This window comes from Alligator mississippiensis, chromosome 4 (genome assembly GCF_030867095.1).
Source record: "Alligator mississippiensis isolate rAllMis1 chromosome 4, rAllMis1, whole genome shotgun sequence".
In the NCBI taxonomy this organism is placed as follows: Eukaryota; Metazoa; Chordata; order Crocodylia; family Alligatoridae; genus Alligator; species Alligator mississippiensis.
This window is the reverse complement of record NC_081827.1, coordinates 221,535,742-221,554,473: the sequence shown is the minus strand read 5'-3', so window position 1 is coordinate 221,554,473 and position 18,732 is coordinate 221,535,742. Positions and strand designations below refer to the sequence as shown.

Here is an 18,732-nt window from a genome sequence, read left to right as displayed (position 1 = left end):
AAACCTTTCACCATTTGCAACCACAGGCCATACAATGGGTCTAACTGATTCCACAACATCCTTGATCTCTTCCCACAGTTCAAATTAGCTTACTCAGTCTTATTTGTCCCCGTAACAAAAATCCCTTCAGCAATCTGACTAAATTGCATAAAACTGGAATAACCTGGGTGTTGCAGGTCCAAACTGAGACAAATTTGTGGAGCTGCACTGAGACGTCAGAAAAGTGTCTGTCTACTCTTTGAGGATGAATAAAAATACATTCACTCTTCCACCCTAACCCTGACCCCACAAATTACTCCTTTTCCTGATTCTAAAGTGAAGCACTATGATTTCACAAAGCATGGGATTTCACTGCACCATCACAAACTGGAGGGGAAAAACAACTTTGAAGCAAGTGTAATTGTTAGCTGAAGGGACTCCTGGAGAGTTATTCAAGTAGACTGGCTATTTACTATAAAGAGCATATCCTGGGGCACACTTGGTGGCTGCACAAGGTCACCACAGGTATTTTAACTGTGCTACGTGTGTTTAAATGTGGACTGTGGGCAAGCCAAGAACGAGGCCAGTAGGCCTGGGAACAGGAACGTTCTTCAGGTCCATAATTTCAAATGAAAAATGAAGCAGCCATAGCCATCAACCTATATGCCCTATATTAGATGCTGCCAAGGCACTGCCTGGCTGAGGAGTTCATCCTTAAACCTACAAAATTTTTGCATATGGGACCTCACTTACTCATGTTCTGCTCCAATCAGGATACCTACGTTCCTAGAAAGCTGGTGTGCATTAAAATTGCATACAAAAATCATACCTTCTCCTCAGACTATAAAATGGGAACAGAGCACATCTGGAACTTAAGGGCACTGACAAACACGGGAAAACTCCCTCCCCCACCAAAAATGTACTCTACAGGAAGCAGCAGCACATTAATTTGACCTGGCTCCACAGCGTTTGTAGCCATCAGGCGTTTCAGTGGGGCTTTTTGGAGCTTTTAGCTAAGGCTGATTCAATCAGCTATTAGATAAAAGCACAAAAAAGCCCCACTAAAGTGCCCAATCTCTACAGATGTTGAGAAAGCTGGGCGCAACTAACACTCTGCCTCTTCTGGGCGTGTGTTAGGCTCAGTGCTTTAAAGTAAAGTGCCGCGGCCGGGGGGGGGGGGGGGGGGTGTCTGTCTGGAAGCAGCCTAAATGACTAATTCTGGTTAACTAGTCCTTCACTGCATCTTGCTTCATCAGTTCCTCACACTGGTTTGGTAATATTCTATGTCTTACACATTATTAGCAACTTTATTTTTGATATTGAAGGAAACACAATGGCCAGTTATGAAAAAGGAAGAATAAGTGTTTTTTTAAAGAATAATCTTTTATTATGGTTCAAAGCAGTTATGGTTAAAAAGTTATCTTTAAAAGTGACACACTGTTACTCTTGCATCTGCTTATTTTACTAAAATAAACATTTGATACCTTTTACTTCTGTTACAATTTTAACACATAACTAATGCAGCTACAGGAGAGAGTGAGCTGAATTCTTCTACTGTTTCTTCTTCCTTAGAAGAATTATTGAGTGAATTACGGGTGCAGAATGTTTATTACAGGTATAAGACTGGAAGATCACAGCCTGACTCTCACCTCTTAGACTGAATCTGCTAAGTTGGCATAGGAACATAGGACATTGGATCAGAAGAGACCTTTTTGGTCACAGTCTTCTGCTATCACAGACAAACCATACCATATAATGCAGTTAAAACAGCCTCTCTTTATTTTTGCAAATGAAGGAAATAAAAATAAGGAAGCCATCAAGATGCATATGCGAACAGTTTAATAATTTAAACAATCTCATTTCAGAGAACAGTCTATTTTAAAACAAACAACTCTGAAGGAAAATCATTATTAAAATGGATAAATAAATACATTTTCCTTTTAACTGAATTACAAAATTTAAATACACAAAGCTACAAATATTAAGTTCTTTTGACTTTCTCCAACATCTATATTAAGTATAGCTGTGATTTGGCTATTTTAGCATTACAATTATAGAAGCATCATAAGAGAAAGAGGCATAGTCTAGCGATCAAGCTACTCTCTCAGAGGTGTGCGAAGCAGGCTGTGTTCGATTTTGATTTGGCCCAATTCGTGGGACGGTGATTAGATTCACTGATTCAGATCACTGTCCCAATTCAAATTCAGCAGAATCTGAATCTGAAGATTCGATTCTGATTCAGAGAATCAGTGATTTCGCCATAGACACAGGTTTAAATGTTTTTTCTACATACCTTGAGGTACCAGGCACAGCCCGTGAAGGCTGAGATGGTGCGGCGGATGGAATGTCCCACAGGAGTACAGGGGGGACCCCCCGCGTGCTTGACAGTGGACCCGGAAGTGGACTAGAAGTACTTCCAGTCCACTTCTGGGTTTGCCACCAACCATGCAGGGTGGCCCCCCTCCACCCCTGCGATCGGCCACAGGGGGACCCCTGGTGCCCCCCCCAGACCCAGGAGGCACTAGTCACTGAGCCGGGGGTGGAGTGCCCCACACGCTCTGCGGTGGACTGGGAAGTGGACCGGAAGTACTTTTGGCCCACTTCTGGGTCCACCGCCAAGTGTGCTGGGGACCTCCCCCCCACCACGCTCCTGTGGGACACTCCATCCACCCCACCATCTCAGCGTTCATGAGACACTTGGTACCTTGAGGTATGTAGAAAAAACATATAAGGCTGTATCCATGTCAGAATCATCGAATCTCTCCAAACTGAAATCAGAGGCTTCCCATTTGATTCAGAGAGATGAATGGGTCTCCTGATTCAGTTGGATTCAATTCAGATTCGGCAGCTGAATCAGGCAGAATCTCCTCCTAATGGAATGAGTGACCAAAGCTTCACACAGCCCTACTCTCTCATTTGCTTCACATAGGTACTGTAAAATTATTAACTATGTTTCACAAGGTATTAGAATATTTAATCAGGTAATGTTTGTCAAGTGCTTTGAAGATTACTTCCATTCTGTAGTATGGTAAAGTATTTTAGGTTCAAAATTAGACTTTCAATAAATTAGATCATAGTTTACAGACTATTTCAGACTGAAGAATCAAACAAGTATTTGATATTTAGACACAGAAACTGAAATCCAAATATTTTCACATTTCCACGTGAACTGAATGAGTTGTAGAAACCAGGGAGAAAGGAGTATAGAACAATAATAGTAACGGATTTTAGGACAACATTAAAATGGAAAAACAAATGTAAATAAGACAATGCAAGATGATTTGACCAGGTTGTATAAAAACCTTTTAACTCATAGGACTAAAATTCTTTTAATGGGACTAATAGAAATATAATCCACTGGACTGGATATGGACACTGGACACAAAACAGTGGGTCCTTTATATTTCTGTTCCAAACATAAATAAGATTGAGAGTATGTTTGTTGTGCCAGCAATTTGTACTCAAATTTAAAAGGCACAAAAAGAATTAAAGAAAAGACTGTATAAGAGAACTCTAAGCTGTATGAAAAACAAATGAAATTAATAAAATGAAAGTAAAAGAAAACTGATATAAAAACTCCAAACTGCAAATATTGTAGGAGTCTATTTTAGAAATGAGATGAAAATGTAAATTTTTCAAACAGTCAAGCATTAGTAATTAAGTGTTCTAAAAATTTTGAAAAATTTCTATATAAACAGTGTATGTTATTAAATATGTAGTTGTAAATAGTCATCCTTTAGCAACATTTAAAATGATAACATATTATTTAGAGTGCATCAAACCATAAGAATATATGTGAAAAATAAAATCAATAATTTTATTGTAGCAGCAGTTTGTTTAATTAAAAATTCAAACAACTTAAAGGATGTAGCGAGGCGTACTGACATAGAAAAACCTGTTTTAAAATTAAATATGTTACTCATTCAGTGTTGCGACAGAAAATCTTCTCCATTATCGTTACCCCTTTGTAGCTTTACTTGCACAAACATCAAATTAATAAGGTGTTCTTGGCTGTCAGAATTAGTTTATAGGCAACCATTCAGTTTTAAAGGGTCAGCTTATATATGGGACATTTAAAACTGAAAGGTGAGTTAAGTAAAATTGTCAATTCCACGTGGCATTTTCACTAAGCAATGATTTGGTATAAATCCTCAATGACAGAATATATGCATCTTTGGAAGCACCTGGGTGCTGTGAATCCCATACTGCTTTCAAACTGCTTATTAGATAGCTTCAGAAACTGGAGGTACTCCCATATTATGGTTATGTCTACAAAACTGCTGACAGAGCCATTTAGTGATAAATGCACGTTTAACAACCTTTCGTTGTTTATTGATCCTTAGAGAATCGGGGGGGAGGGCGGGGGGGCGGTTCTGGTATGATTATGATAGTTTGCTACTCAGTTTACATAAGTAAAGAGATTACAAATTTGTGCAAGCTATTGTTGCAAGTTTAACAGCTAAAATGGAAGAACATAAGAGTCCCAACCAAATGCAATCTATTCAATGCTGCAGCCTCCATTCTAAATCACCTATTTGCTTGTATTTATTCATACTTTTAATTGAGGTACATACCTCAAAATACTTACAATACAGGGTAAATGTAAATTGTCAGGCGAAGCTTCCATTAAATTCAGTGGAAAATGGAGAGCTTTGTGTAAATATGAAATGTAGAGACCAATTCATGCTAGCAATTATGCCACCCAAATTCAGTACAGTAGTGTCTTGAACTTGCATAAGAGGACCAATAAAAATAAAAAAACTCCAAAGATAAAACCTTTCAAATCTTTTTTCTGAAAACAAAAATAATTTACTGAGTGTGACAGGTTCATGCCCCACTCACTTTGGTGCTGGCATCTATGTGGCTAGTCTGCAGGCGAGTCGGCTGGTACCACATGGCCAGAAGCCCTCCTGGCTGGTCCAGCACCTGAAGGCTCCGAGAGTAAAAGCCCAGGAGCTGAAACATGGCAGGGGAGAGAAAAGGAAGCACCAGCAGTGCAGCTGGATGTTTCCCCTGTGGCCAGAAACGAGCTGGTGCATCCGTGTTAAGGGAGCACATCTGGAGAGGCAGTGTCTTCCAGTCCCACTGCTGGAGTGTCCAGGGAGGACCTGGATGCGCAGCCACCTGCCAGCAGAAAGTCAGAGGCTCTCCCCAGGGCATAGCACCTGCGAAGACTGAGGTTGCCCAGATCACCTGGATGGCACTGGGAAGTGATCCAGATAGCAGCTTGGGAGTAGCAGTTGATAGGCCAAGTGGCCCAGACCCAACCCCACTCACCAAAATCTGCAATGACTCCTGTAGGAGTGCACAGGTCAGCTGTGGCTGAGAAGGCAGCTTGGTGGGCACTGCCAAGACCCACAGAGGGTAAGACCTCACTCAGGAACCCCCTAATCCCAAACATCCCAACTGAGCAGCTGTAGACTCAAAGCTTCCTGGTGAGGAGTTGGCAGAGACTTGAATGTTGCACAGGCATGAAGAAACGCCCCATAACATGCTACAATATGTGACCAGGTAGAAGCCAGCCCAAAGCGCAGGTTCAACATGGGGGGACCCATGATGTGAAACCATGTGGGAACAGGGTGCACCCCACCTCAAGAAGTCCCAACCACTGAAAGAAGCACTGGACATGGCAGGCATTGTTGCCCTGTCCACTGTGTCATTTAAGCTGTTTTGGTTAAAGCATTGTTCCATTACCATTTTGTCAGTTTAAGAAGCTGCAGTCATATCCCTGCAAATGGCCACAAGACCAAGCCTTAATGTGGGAGCAAATGGCACCATCACCATGCCAAGACATCATGGACACTGATCTATAACACCTGAGTGGAAAGGGGTGGGGTGTAGGGGAGGAGAAGCCCCACAGAAGAAGTGCTGGCAGAATCACCCAGAGTTCTAGGGAGGCTGCTGAACAACAGCTCCAGGTAAAACCCCATACAACAACAAGTCATGGCAGGCAAGCAGACCCCAGTGTGGCATAACCAAAACTTCAAGGCATGATCATGAACCTGCCACCTAGAGCCACCCCTTAACTTTACCGAGAATGACACTACTATTTTTAATCACTGGTATTAAGAATGAAAAAACACACCCTCAAGAAACTGTAACAATCAAATTTAGATCATCATACCATGGCAATGAAAACATTTTCATAGGTTAATACAATTAGAACTATTTAATAGAGCACATTTTTGCATATTTTCCCCAGAATTTTCAATGAGATTTCTCCTTGTTACCCAAACAGTTTCTTAAAATTTATTTTCATTGTGGAAAATGTAACACTAATTGTCCTTTCCAACTAACTCATGGGTGTGACTAATTTTATTTTATTAGAAAAGACTAATCTAACTCCTAAATATGGACTAAGAAGAGTTGCTAGCCTTGAAACACGACTCCCCAGTTAGAAATTAGTTTTTCCTGTAACCTCACATTAGGCTGCTGGGTTTAATTTTGTTTAAGTGTATACATTGTTAATGAAGTGGCTTTTTACATACTTAAAATATGCATTTTCACAAAAATTCTCTTGTTACTGCTCATGATCTTGATATCTGTTTTATCTTTAAATTATTTTAGTTGCCTATGCTCTGTATTTATTTATGCCACTATTGCTTGCATAACTAAGACTTTCAATATTTTAGTTACATATTAATTTTAAACCAGTACATAAAACACATAATAGAAATAGAAGATAATGTTAGTGGTAATGTTTTATCCTGATGCTCCCTAAAGATAATGTCAGGGCTAAATGTGAAGATAGTGTCAGGACTGACATATGAGATGTAAATTAGTTTATCATTGTCTAAGAGAAGTTTAATCAATAATTCTGTACACTGCCTCTGGTTTTATTATCCATGCTATTAAAGCACAGGATTTTACTAACTCCTTTTTATTTTTGCAGTCTAGATTCTACTACAACCTACTAGACAATTCCAAATTTTAATAACTGAAAATGCACATATTGATTGTTTTATCTAATAAATCTCTAATTTTTGCAATCTAGGTTGAATAACCTGGATATACTACTACTCTTGGAAAAGAGACTCTTCCAAGTTACTTATGTCATTGAACACAAGCAATTTTGTTTAATGCTGTTCCGTCTCTAAAAAGTAGCCAAGAACATCTCTCTTCCCCTTCCTCCCCCCCTGCAGTTTACTTCTGGGACCTTCCTGGCCAGAAATATTTGTGTTATGTGCAAATATTAAAAAGGAACAAATCATCAAGACACTCTATTTAACATATACATTTTCATAATTACACAAAAAATGTGCATATTTGAAAAGGGTCTCAAAAAGAAATGACCATGTTAGATTTTGGCTTAGACTGTCATGGCTACATTGCAAGTGAAGCCTAGTTATGATGGGAAAAATAAGGACTTCTTGCTCAATACTCCTTGCTGGAGACTGGGAAGACAAGAGGCTAAAAAAATAGGAGAACGAGATATCACTTCCTCAGAAAAAAAACAGGAAGCAGAGCAAGAACCGTGTCTCTTCAAAAGTCTTAATTCTTTATTTGGTCTCTTACTGGAACAAAATATAGCATGCAGTAACAGGGGTATATGTTGTAGCCGTACTGGTCTAAGGATATAGGTAGACAAGGTTCTTTTGCTAAATCCGATATCTTTTATTAGACCAACTCAAATAGTAGGGAAAATACTTCTTTGCAACTTTTCAGGTACAAATACCCTTCGTCAGGCTAAGGAAGCATCTACAGTTGATATGTACTCTTCCTGGATGGAATGAATAGTAAAGAAGCCAGAGACTGGTATGCAAGCAAGAAAGCCAGTGAAGACGTAAACTCAGGAGTCAGTGGGTGACAAACGGGGGGGGAGGGGGGGGGGGACTACCACACTCTAACAGACTCGATTGAGTCTGCTCCGACATGCTGTAATTACAATGCGTCAGCGCAACCTCACTGTTCGTGTATAGGCTTCCATAATGTCAGGCAAAGATGGCAGACAGGCTGGCATTCTTCACAATGAAATAGTATAGATATTTCAGGAAATAAAATCAGTTCCAGTATTTTATATGTATCGATCTTTTTTTTCGGAATATATGTATTATATCAGGTGTGAGGCATTTGCTAGACAACTCACTTGTCTAGACAAGCTTTTATATAGGGAAGACAAAGCTTATAAACCTTGTAAGGGTCATCTACCCATGCACTGTAGGCCCTTCGGAGGGTACAGATGAATGTACAACTGGAGCCATTTCAAAAGAGTAAGGGGGAGGAGAGTCTCCCGCTCTGAACCATGCAGCTGTTACAGTGACAACTACAGATGCACAAGGTGGAACAATACAAATGTAACTATTTTAACAATGCTTTAAACTCGCAGCTTGTGCACACGTAACTATTACTACTTCTTCTTTCATATAGAGTCAGATATCAACTTCCAAATTTATGAGCCACTGGTCGCATCTACATGAGACACTGACTGCGCAGTTGCTACTTCGTAGTCATTTATTACTTGCAGATCCAAGTATTAAATGACTGCACAGTAACTGGCATTACTGCGCAGTAGCATCTCCACATGGCTCTGTGGTGACGCTGACTGCCCAGCAGCTCATTACTACTCCGCAGTAGTTTGTTACTACCGTGCAGTAGCATTGCATCAAATGCCCTACAACACTACTGCACAGTAGTAACAAGCTACTGTGCAGTAAGCATCACATGTAAACAAGGCCACTGTCTGGTATTATCACTCAATGTACATATTCCATCTGCCCCATCTGGATATTTGTAAAGATTGCAGCTTTCAATTAAGTGTTGTGCTGTTTGTTAGACACTACATTCACACAGAGGTCTACCCAAGATGCTCATTTTGTGAAGTATTGTTTTGAAGTGTCCATATCCAGGTCTCAGTCCGTTCAGCTTGACCCATGCTTTTCTGTCAGGCTCGTGCCCAATGGACGACTCATTTGGTATCGGTATAAAATGCCGTAGGAACAGGTCTGACCTTTCACAGAGGTTGGCCCACTCTGTTGCTACCCATAGGTTTTGTTCAGCATCCCCAACCTCTTCTAGGAGCTTGTGGGCTTCAGGTACAAATCGTTTATAACTTCTAAGCCTCTCAAGCCTCCATCTGATCAAGTCTTCAGTTAACAGTTGATGGAGCTAGAGGTGCACTGATATATCAGTCCATAGTGTATTGGCACTATGATTTAGCGCTACTCCTAGGTAAGTTGGGGCATGCTCATTGGGAAGGATGTGGTTGCGTACTCTGATATTCAGCATGCTCTTGGCTTGAAAATTGTCCAGGTGGAAGAGTGATGATACTGATTTATTCATACTCAACTTTAAACGTCAGCTGTGGAGATGGTCAGTAATGAGTTCCATATCAGTATTCAGTATCTTTTCCAGTTCTGTCATATCTATTCCTTGAGCTACTATGGCAACATCATCCATGTACAAGTAACGCTTAGATGTTGTATGCAGGAAGTCTGAGGTACATGCACTGAAAAGGACTGGTGCTAGCACTGACCCTTGAAGGACTCCATTCTTCAGAGTTCGTACTCTGCTTTTTTCTCCTCAGCTGGTAGCAAGTTTGAATGATCTGCTGGAGATGATGTTTATGATGAAAGTGCATACCTTGCAGTCAGGTATCATAAAGTGTAGTTCAGATTTCAGGCATTTGTGCCAGAGAGTGTCACAGGCAGCTGTAAGGTCTATAAAGACTCTGCCTATTTTCTGCCTCATTTCAAATCTATTTTCTACGTTAGACGTAAGTAATGTAACTTGGTCAGTTGTACACTGGTTTTTCTGAAGGCCACCTTGTTCTTTTGGGAGCTGAGGGTCAACAATGTTCTCTATTCTATTCAGCATTAAACACTCCCATGAGTTTGTATGTAACACAGAGTAGTTAGACAAGTCAGAAGCTCTTTGGATCCTCTGGTGGTTTACTGGGTTTCAGGATAACAATCACATGAATTTCTAAAGCCATCTTTTCAATGTGCACACGTAACTCAGAATGTAAGACCTGCTGTATGCTCCTGATCAGAAGCTTCCCTTTTCAAACTGTTCGAACTGTACATTTGTCTATGCACAGAGAGGCCACTTGACCCATCAATATGTCAAAGGCTCTCATTGTGGACAAACTAAGATGGGATTTCAAAGATTAAGTTTTAGGCTTTCCTCTCAGAATTTGCATGTTTGTAATTTAACAGAATTGTTTTTATATAAAATTATACCTGAACAAAGGTTGGTTCCCACATACTGTATACTTATATCCCTTCTTGAAATGTGCTGAAAGTAATGTTATTTTAGTATTTGTCCCTTCGTGTATGTGCCTACATAGGATTGCTCTACTATTCTCATGACATTAGTTAAGAAGTAACCTATTTACCTGATATACTCCCTTATTAAAAATACTCTCATGACATTTAGTCATAACCTCTTTATTTGATACACTCTCTCATTAAAAATATTTTTCTGCATACTAAAATGTGGAATAAAGCAGTATTAGCACTAGACCCCTTGCTACCATGATACAGAAAAGCAAGTTAAAACTACTTGATTCTTTCCTTTAAAAATATTTTGTTCAAGATATGGTCTGTATGTAGAGACATGTAGTTATCTGTGTTAATCTGAAGTCAAGTAGAAGGGAGGGTAGATGTTTACTTTATAGACTAACCAAAGTATGTATGTGTGTGTAAATCTATACCCAACTATCTATCATTGAGCCATCCACCTATCTACATATATCACAAGCTTTCATGAGCTGCAGCTCACTTCATCAGATGCTGTGATGGTCTGTGTGCAGCTACTGTTCTCATGCTTAAGGAACTACTCTCAAATCAAGCAGTGAATATACAAATCAGGAATTTTTATCCTAAAAGTGACACACACTGTAAACATGCATAACTTTATATAACCAACTCCCCAATTTTGCAAGCACACAAGCATGTAGGTAAATATTTCTAATGACATTCACAGGATGATTTATATATATGCTATTAAGAAAACTGGTAAAATGTTTGCAGGATCAGAGCTTTAGGAACTTTTTTTCGCTTCCTTAGTCAGAATATCTTTAACTTTAACTGAAATATTTATAAAGCAGGCCAGCAGGCTTGGATCTAACAGAGGAAATAGTTCAAACATAAGATTTATTACTTTGCCATTATACTTTCTTTTTTCAAACCATTTATCATGAGTACAGAAATAATTCTAAGAACAAACAACAAATGGAGAATAGATTTTTTTTTCCATGATTAGGTTGCCAAGTTAAATCTGGTTTCATAATAAATTATGGTAATTTAAGGGGTAGCCTGTATCAACATATGGAATTGGGGTGGGGGGTTGCTTGGAATTTCTTTCATTTGTTGTAATAATTAATGGACTAATTATTAACTTTAACAAGACAGATAAAATGGACATGGAATCATTTTCATAAGGAAAGAATGCTGTGAACTGTAGGAAATAAAAATATTTGTATGCCAGTTGTTTATTCTACTTACCTTTACATCAGCTAAACTGCCATACTCTAGCTACATGGCAGTTTCATTTTTATTCAAGTCTAATACAAATCTTCAGTTCAAAATGTCTTTAAATTAAAATTATTAGCCAAGTATTACCCCATGGTTATGCATACATAATCTAGGAAATGAAGCAAGTCCCCTACTTCCGTCATACCTAGATCTGTATTGCGCCAATCAATCTTCAGAAGTTCACCCTTGGTGTGGAAGGAAAAGGGAGCCACTTCAAAACCACCTTGTAGATAAGCAGCCCATGTAAATGAGCTTTCCAGACCTATCCTGAGCGGCCCTTAACACATGTTATCTTTATCTCCTTCACGGCAACTCTACAAGGATTCCTCCAGCCCCAGGGCAGAACACAGGTTAAGTGAAATTCATACCTCTGCAGGACAGCGCAAGGACTGTATCATTTAAGTCCCACCAGTTTGGAGGCCTTCAGTGATGCAAAGCAGCAGTGGGAAAAATTTACACAGGAGCAAACCAACAAAAGGTTCCTTTTATGGTAGGTTGCTCCAAACTCCTACCACCTTTTGCCTTGAGATGAGAGAACACCCCACTATAAGAAGCAGGAATTCACTCAGTCCAACTTATAAATCTATTCAATGCCTTTTTCAAAGGAAGCAAAAACGGTGGTTTTAAACAGGTGCTGTTTTTGCCTCCCTGCTGCTGATTGGCCAAGGGGCCCTGGCAGCCCTGCTGCTTGCTGTTGACTGGAAGGGAAGGAAAAATGGTGCTATGTTTAAAACCGTGTTTTTCACTTCCCAGTTGATCAGAAACAAGCTGCAAGTGGGGCTCCTCCACCAATCAGCAGCGTGGATGATCGGGGAGCACACGAGGGACCCTGCAAGATTAAAGAAGCTGCAGCGCAGCCCACTTCCGCCATGAATCTGGTTGGGCTCTAACAATAAAGGAAGAGGTGGCTCAGAGCATGGCACTTGACTGAGTGCAAAGCAACTGCAAAAGGAATCAGAACTTGTAGTAGAGATGATATATTTTATTAGACCAACTGGATTTCTGCAAAAAAAAAAAAAAAAAATATTTTGCAATAGCCAAGCCACATCAAAACCTAGTCTCTGGAATAAATTTGACCCAGTATTACACTATATTTAGGATCATGTGGTTTATGCAATCGTAATATCTAGCATGATCTGTACTTGAATTAGGTCCTTACTTGGAAGGTGGAACTTTAATTCATATCACAGTACCAATCTAGAGCAAAATAGCAGGTGGAGACTACTCCATACTGCATAATGCTATCATTGCATAGCACAGAAGGAACAGAAGTAGGAACCATAGTTTCATGGAAAATTAGGGCTGGAAGAGACCTCAGGAGGTCATCTAGTCAAACCCCTGTTCAAAACAAGAACATCTCCAACTATACTGTCCCAGCCAAGGTTTTATCTAGCAGGATCTTAAAAACCTACAAGGATGGAGATTCCACAACCTCTCTGGGTAATCTTTTCCAGTGCTTTACTACCCCCTCCTAGTGAGAAAGTTTTTCCTAATATCTAATACCTAATATCTAACCTAAACTTCCCTTGCTGCAACTTGAAACCATTGCTCCTTGTTCAGTCATCTACCAGCACTGAGAACAGTCTAGCTCTATCCTCTTTCAAACCATCCTTCAGGTAGTTGAAGGCTGCTATTAAATCCCCTTTCAGTCTTCTCTTCTCCAAACTAAATAAGGCCAGGTCCCACCACCTCTCCTCAGAAGTCATATGTCCCAGTCCCAGAATCATTTTTGTTGCCCTCCTCTGGACTCTCTTCAATTTGTCCACTTCCTTTCTGTAGTCGGGGGCCCAGAATTGAACACAGTACTCCAGATGTGGCCTCACCAGTGCTGAATACAGGGGAAGAATCACTTCTCTTGATCTGCTGGCAACACTCCTACCAGTGCATCCCTGTATGCTGTTAGCCTTCTTTTGAAGCAAGGGCACACTGTTGGCTCATATTCAGCTTTCTGCCCACTGTAACCCCCATGTCCTTTTCTGCAGATCTACTACCCAGCCAATCAGCCCCCTGCCTGTAGCACTGCATGGGATTCTTCTGTCCTAAGTGCAGGACTCTGCACTTGTCCTTATTGGACCTAATGAGATTTCTTTTGGCCCGATCCTCTGGTTTGTCTAGGTGACTGATTCCTAACCCTACCCTCCAGCAAATCTACTACTCCCTCAGCTTGGTGTCATCTGCAAGCTTGCTGAGGATACATTCCATCCCATCGTCCAGGTTGTTGATGAAGATATTGAACAAAACCAGACCCAGGACCAACCCATGGTGCACTCCACTTGATATTGGCTGCCAATTGAACATCGAGCCATTGATTACTATCCTCTGAGCCTGATGATCCAGCCAGTTTTCTATCCACCTTACAGTCCATTCATTTAACCCATACTTCCTTAGCTTGCTTGTGAGAATGTTGTGGGATACCATATCAAAAGGTATACGGTGTCCACTGCTCTTCCCACATTCAAAGAGCCAGTCTTCTCATCAGAGAAGGCAAATCAGGTTGGTCAGGTATGACTTGCCCTTGGTGAATTCATGCTGACTATTCCCAATCACCTTCTCCTATTCCATGTGCTTAGAAATGGATTCAGTGAGGATTTGCTCCATAATTTTTCCAGGGACCAAGGTGAGGCTGACCAGTCTGTAGTTCTTCAGATCCTCCTTCTTCTGTTTCTTAAAGATGGGCACTATATTTGTCCTTTTCCAATTGTCTGGAACCTCTCCTGATTGCTACAAGTTTTCAAAGACAATGGCCAGTGGCTCTACAATCTCATCAGCCAACTCCTTCAGTACCTTTGGGCGCATTGCATGCAGCCCCATGGACTTGCATACATCCAGCTTTTCTAAATAGTCCCTAACCTGTTCTTTCACCACTTTGGCTGATCACCTTCTCAAACTGTGCTGCCAGGTACAGTAGTCTGGGAGCTGACCCTGCCTGTGAAGACTGAAGTAAAAATGGCGTTGAGTACTTCAGCCTTTTCTGCAACATCCGTTACTAGGTTGCCTCCCCCACACTTTCCCTGATTTTCCTCTTGCTGCTGACATACTTGTAGACACCCTTCTTATTCCCCTTCATATCCCTTGCTATCTGTCCCTTGATATCTGAAGATAGAAGTCTTCACGAATCCCTATTTTAGAATTATTTCTTTACTCAACTTTAAAGATGATAGCATACATAATTTTGTATGCATAGCACACTTTTTGTTCCAAGGAACCTCAGAACATTTTTTTTACAAACTTAGTTAATGTACAAACTACACATACAGATCACATTACCCAGAACTGAAAAGAAAATTTAATACCTGAAATTGCAAGGGAAAATTAATAGAGTATACTAATGAGGGGTACAATCACCCCAGATACAGATTTCAAAAAATGATTATTCCAAACTAAACTTAAAATGTAAGTAATGTAAGAAAAAAGCAACTCTAAAACAATGCTGAGAGGATTGTCAGTACTGGCTCAGAAGAAATGTTTCCCGAATCAAACAATCAAATATGTCTATTTGTGAAGGTTCAGAATGCAGAGTATTATCCTTTAAACGCTTGTTTGAGTAAGAAACACAAAGATGGGAAGACCACAGCTTTAAAAAAAGGACCAAAAACCCTTTACTGTACTATAATAAAAATAAAAGTCTTTCTTGTAACAGCAATAGGTAGCATACTTCAAAGTCTTTGCTCAAGGGATTATTCAGAACAGAGGGATTTACCATAAAATAAAATCTCTCAGAGATGCAGGAGATATTTCTCCTTGATAATATCATGAACTTCAAATACTTGGATACATCCATCCTAAAGTGCTTTAGGCTTGAATCTTCTTAGTCTGCAAAAATTGGCAGAAACTACATTATAGTTAGAACCTCTATGGAGAGATGCTCCATTTCTGGGTCTTTGCTGTTTTTCTGAAAAAATGAGAATTCAGGATGTAGCCTTTGTTGCACTGATAACCCAAACCTTGAACTGTTTCACAGAGAGCTCCTCTACACATGCAGGTAAAGACCCAATGGGACCTAATGCATGAGCCACACAATTGCACCTCCTGCCATGCCACAAGCATGGCAGGAGGCATGATTGTGGAATTGTGTATTAGAACCCATTGCACCTTATCACTGGTGCAGGGGAAGCCCAGGATCACAGTCCCAAGCTCCCCATGCACTGGCTCCCACAGCTGCAAGCTTCACAGCTAACAGTAGAGGTACCATTCCTGTCAAACTGAAGTTTCTACCAAGTTGACAGATAGAGTTTGTGTCACAAGTACATATGAACTTGGTGCAATTTAAGGGAACTGAAGTATGAATAGCCTTGATAGCTTCCTCGTATGAACCTAAGCCATAGCCACAGGGGTACTAGCCAGTTAAATGCCTGAACAGTGCCCATTAAATTCAATGGAAACATATCCATTGAATTCAATGGGCTTTGGATTGGGCCTTTAAGTAAGGACTGCTTGTATATGTCCAATCCACTTTAGTCGATGAGTAAAGCTTATTATTTTACCTAATAAATATTCTGAGTTCCTTCTAATACAAACCTGATACTCATTTGAGCTAGATATTGAAGAAAATTTAAATTCTGCAGTTGTTTAGACAGTGGTCTCTGGTAACTACAGGTAATTTTGGCTCAAGCTTTGCAGAACTGAAAGCATAGCAACAATTTTACTGAATTTGAGGCTCTTGTTCTCATAGTAAGCAATGGTCACTAGAAAACTGTGCAATAAACCAAGTTTATGCAAATTAGTCTACTGCAATACTTGAGTTGTTTAAATTAAAAAGCACTTTTTAATTTAAATAGAAAAGTCTACAAATTGAAAAGAGCAACAATCCTAAAATAAAAGCAATGTCAAAATGTTTACACAAATATGAAACCAATTGCTGGAAATTCTGCAGTGAGAAATTTATATCCACGTTTTTTAAATATCATAAGGAGCTTTTGAAAGTCCAAATGATCTTTCTTACATTTAATTTTACTTTCTACTTGCTTAAGAAGAGGAAACAATTTTTACTGAGGCTGCAATATTAGTAGCTGCTTAGTTTTGTACCATGCAGTTGTGCATCACACTGACTGCTCTCAATGACCTATAGAATTGTCAAAAACATATTTTCCAGTTGCTATGTAACCACCTTTTTCCTCTGCAAAGTTAAAAGGTGATATCTGGTATTGTTGCAGCACAACTGTCTTGAATCTGTGTTTTCAAGAAGTTTTCAGTTCTAATCCAGCTTATTAAATAACCAGATAATTTGAGCAAACCTGCCTACCAGCTCCTCAGACTAGGCACTCTGGGGTCTGGAGATCAGACAAGGAGCAATAAACAGCTGCTCCTGCCCTCTTCTCCAAGTCTATGGCAAGGGTGAGAGCAGTTCCCCTTTGCACCTCCCTCCAGACTGGTCTTGGGAAGGCACATGAGCTTTTCCCTGCCAGGGACCAGGAGGAGGTATGCAGGGGTGGCTCCATGTGCCTTCCCCAGTGAGGGTGACCCTGGTTTTGGAAAGGTATGGGGAGCATTTCCCTGCTGCTCAACTCCTCCTGACCCCTGGCAGGTGTCAAGTGGCAAGAATGTGTACAGGCATTTGTTCTCCCAGAAGAAACTCTCCAAAGAGTGACCTCTACTGGGATTGAGATAGTCTATTTTTCTCCTGCAACTGCTATTTTTGTTCCAGGAGAAATTGTGCGAATGCCTGCATGCTTCTGGTTTCTACTGTGAGAGCTGCACATAGCCAAAGTTTGAGAGCCCAAGACTGGAATAAGAAAAATGTTTTCATTTTGAATATTTATGTTAGGAAATCTGCTCAGCTTATGTCCAACCTTATGCCTTGCACTAACCAGTATGATTAGTGTCTGACTCTTATAGAGCTACTAGCCAACTGACCATCAAGCATGATGGGAGTGGGGATGGGTGGGAACAGAGCACTGCTACCCACCACCCCATGCCACCACCGCCTCCCAGGAGCAGGGGGAGGAAGCTTGCCCCGCCATCCCCCTCTGCCAGCACCCCACGCTGTTGCCACCTCCAGTACCACTGGCCTCACCCCCCCCGGCCCTACTCCTCACCCCCCCGCTCCATCCCTACCGGCATGGCGGCACTCCACACTCAGATTGGTTGTTTCACTAACCAATCAGAGTGATCCAAGACCGTTGCAGACAAATAGACAGACAGACTAAGCTCTTTATTATATAAGATTATTTACAAAATGTGTCCTGGTGGGCACTTGTACATGTAATGAAAATTGGACATTTTTGCAGTTTAATTGCGTCACACTGTACACAGGTGGGCTGTTAGTGGGCAGGTACTCCCCTAGCTCGGGGTCAGGGGATAGCTGTAACAGACTGGGTGCTGCCTGTGAGCTGGGACAGCACCCACCTACTAGCAGCCCACCTGGATGGCCCCACTGCCATGGAAGAAAGGTCTGAAAATAATTAATTTTAAACTATTATTGGCTAGGAGATTAAATTTTTATCTTTACATAAAACAGTAGATTAAAAACTAGTCAATGATTTATCAGGTTTTTTTTTTTGCTGCCAGGCCATGCAGTCCCTGAGCTGCAGAGGGGGCTAGTCATTTCCTCCATGGTGGTAGCACCCCCCCAAGGCCGCTCGGGTGGGGTGCGAAGTGCGTAGGTGCTGCCCCAGTTTGCAGGCAGCACCTACTGGATCCAACTCTTTCCAAGCCCATGCGGAGAGAAGCACCTGGAAGGCTTCTAGACCATGGGCTTGGGGAAGACTTGGATCTGGCAGGGGCAGCACCTGTGCAGCTAGTACCCCGCCCAGGCAGCCCCAGGGGGAACCACCATCATGGAGGGGAGAATTTGGCTCCCCCGCAGCTCAGGGGCTGCACAGCCCAGTGGTAGCTTGTGCAGGCAGGCTCCACTGAGGGGGAAAAAAAAAGCAGTGAGGGGCTTGAGCCTCTCTTTTTCCGTGAAGCCTGCCTTCCTCTCCTGCAGCCAGGGAGTGAACTGAACTACCAATAAGCCCTGAGCTGCAGGGGGCCCCAGACCTTCCCTCCACAGCGGTGGCATCCACTGGCTAGCAACCCACCCAGGCGGCCCTGCGGGGCGCCATCACCATGGAGGGAAGGACTGGGGCCTCCTGCAGCTCAGGAGTCGCTTGGCCCACCAGCAGCTTGTACTCCTGGCCGTGGGAGACACGGGCAGTCTCCATGAAAAAAAAAAAAATTGGATCAGGCCCCTCACTGGGTTTTTTTCCCCTCAGCAGAGCCTAGTGGTGAGAGCTTCCATAACAGTGATGGAAACCCCTAAATTGAAATGGTGGGTTTTTAATCATCACAATTAAAAACT

General features: G+C 41.3%; 1 protein-coding gene across 20 annotated transcripts in view; it reads right to left on the bottom strand.

Moving 5' to 3' along the window:
- BAZ2B (bromodomain adjacent to zinc finger domain 2B) overlaps positions 1-18,732 on the bottom strand; it is a 288,601-nt gene that overhangs the window by 47,880 nt on the left and 221,989 nt on the right. The window lies entirely within an intron of this gene.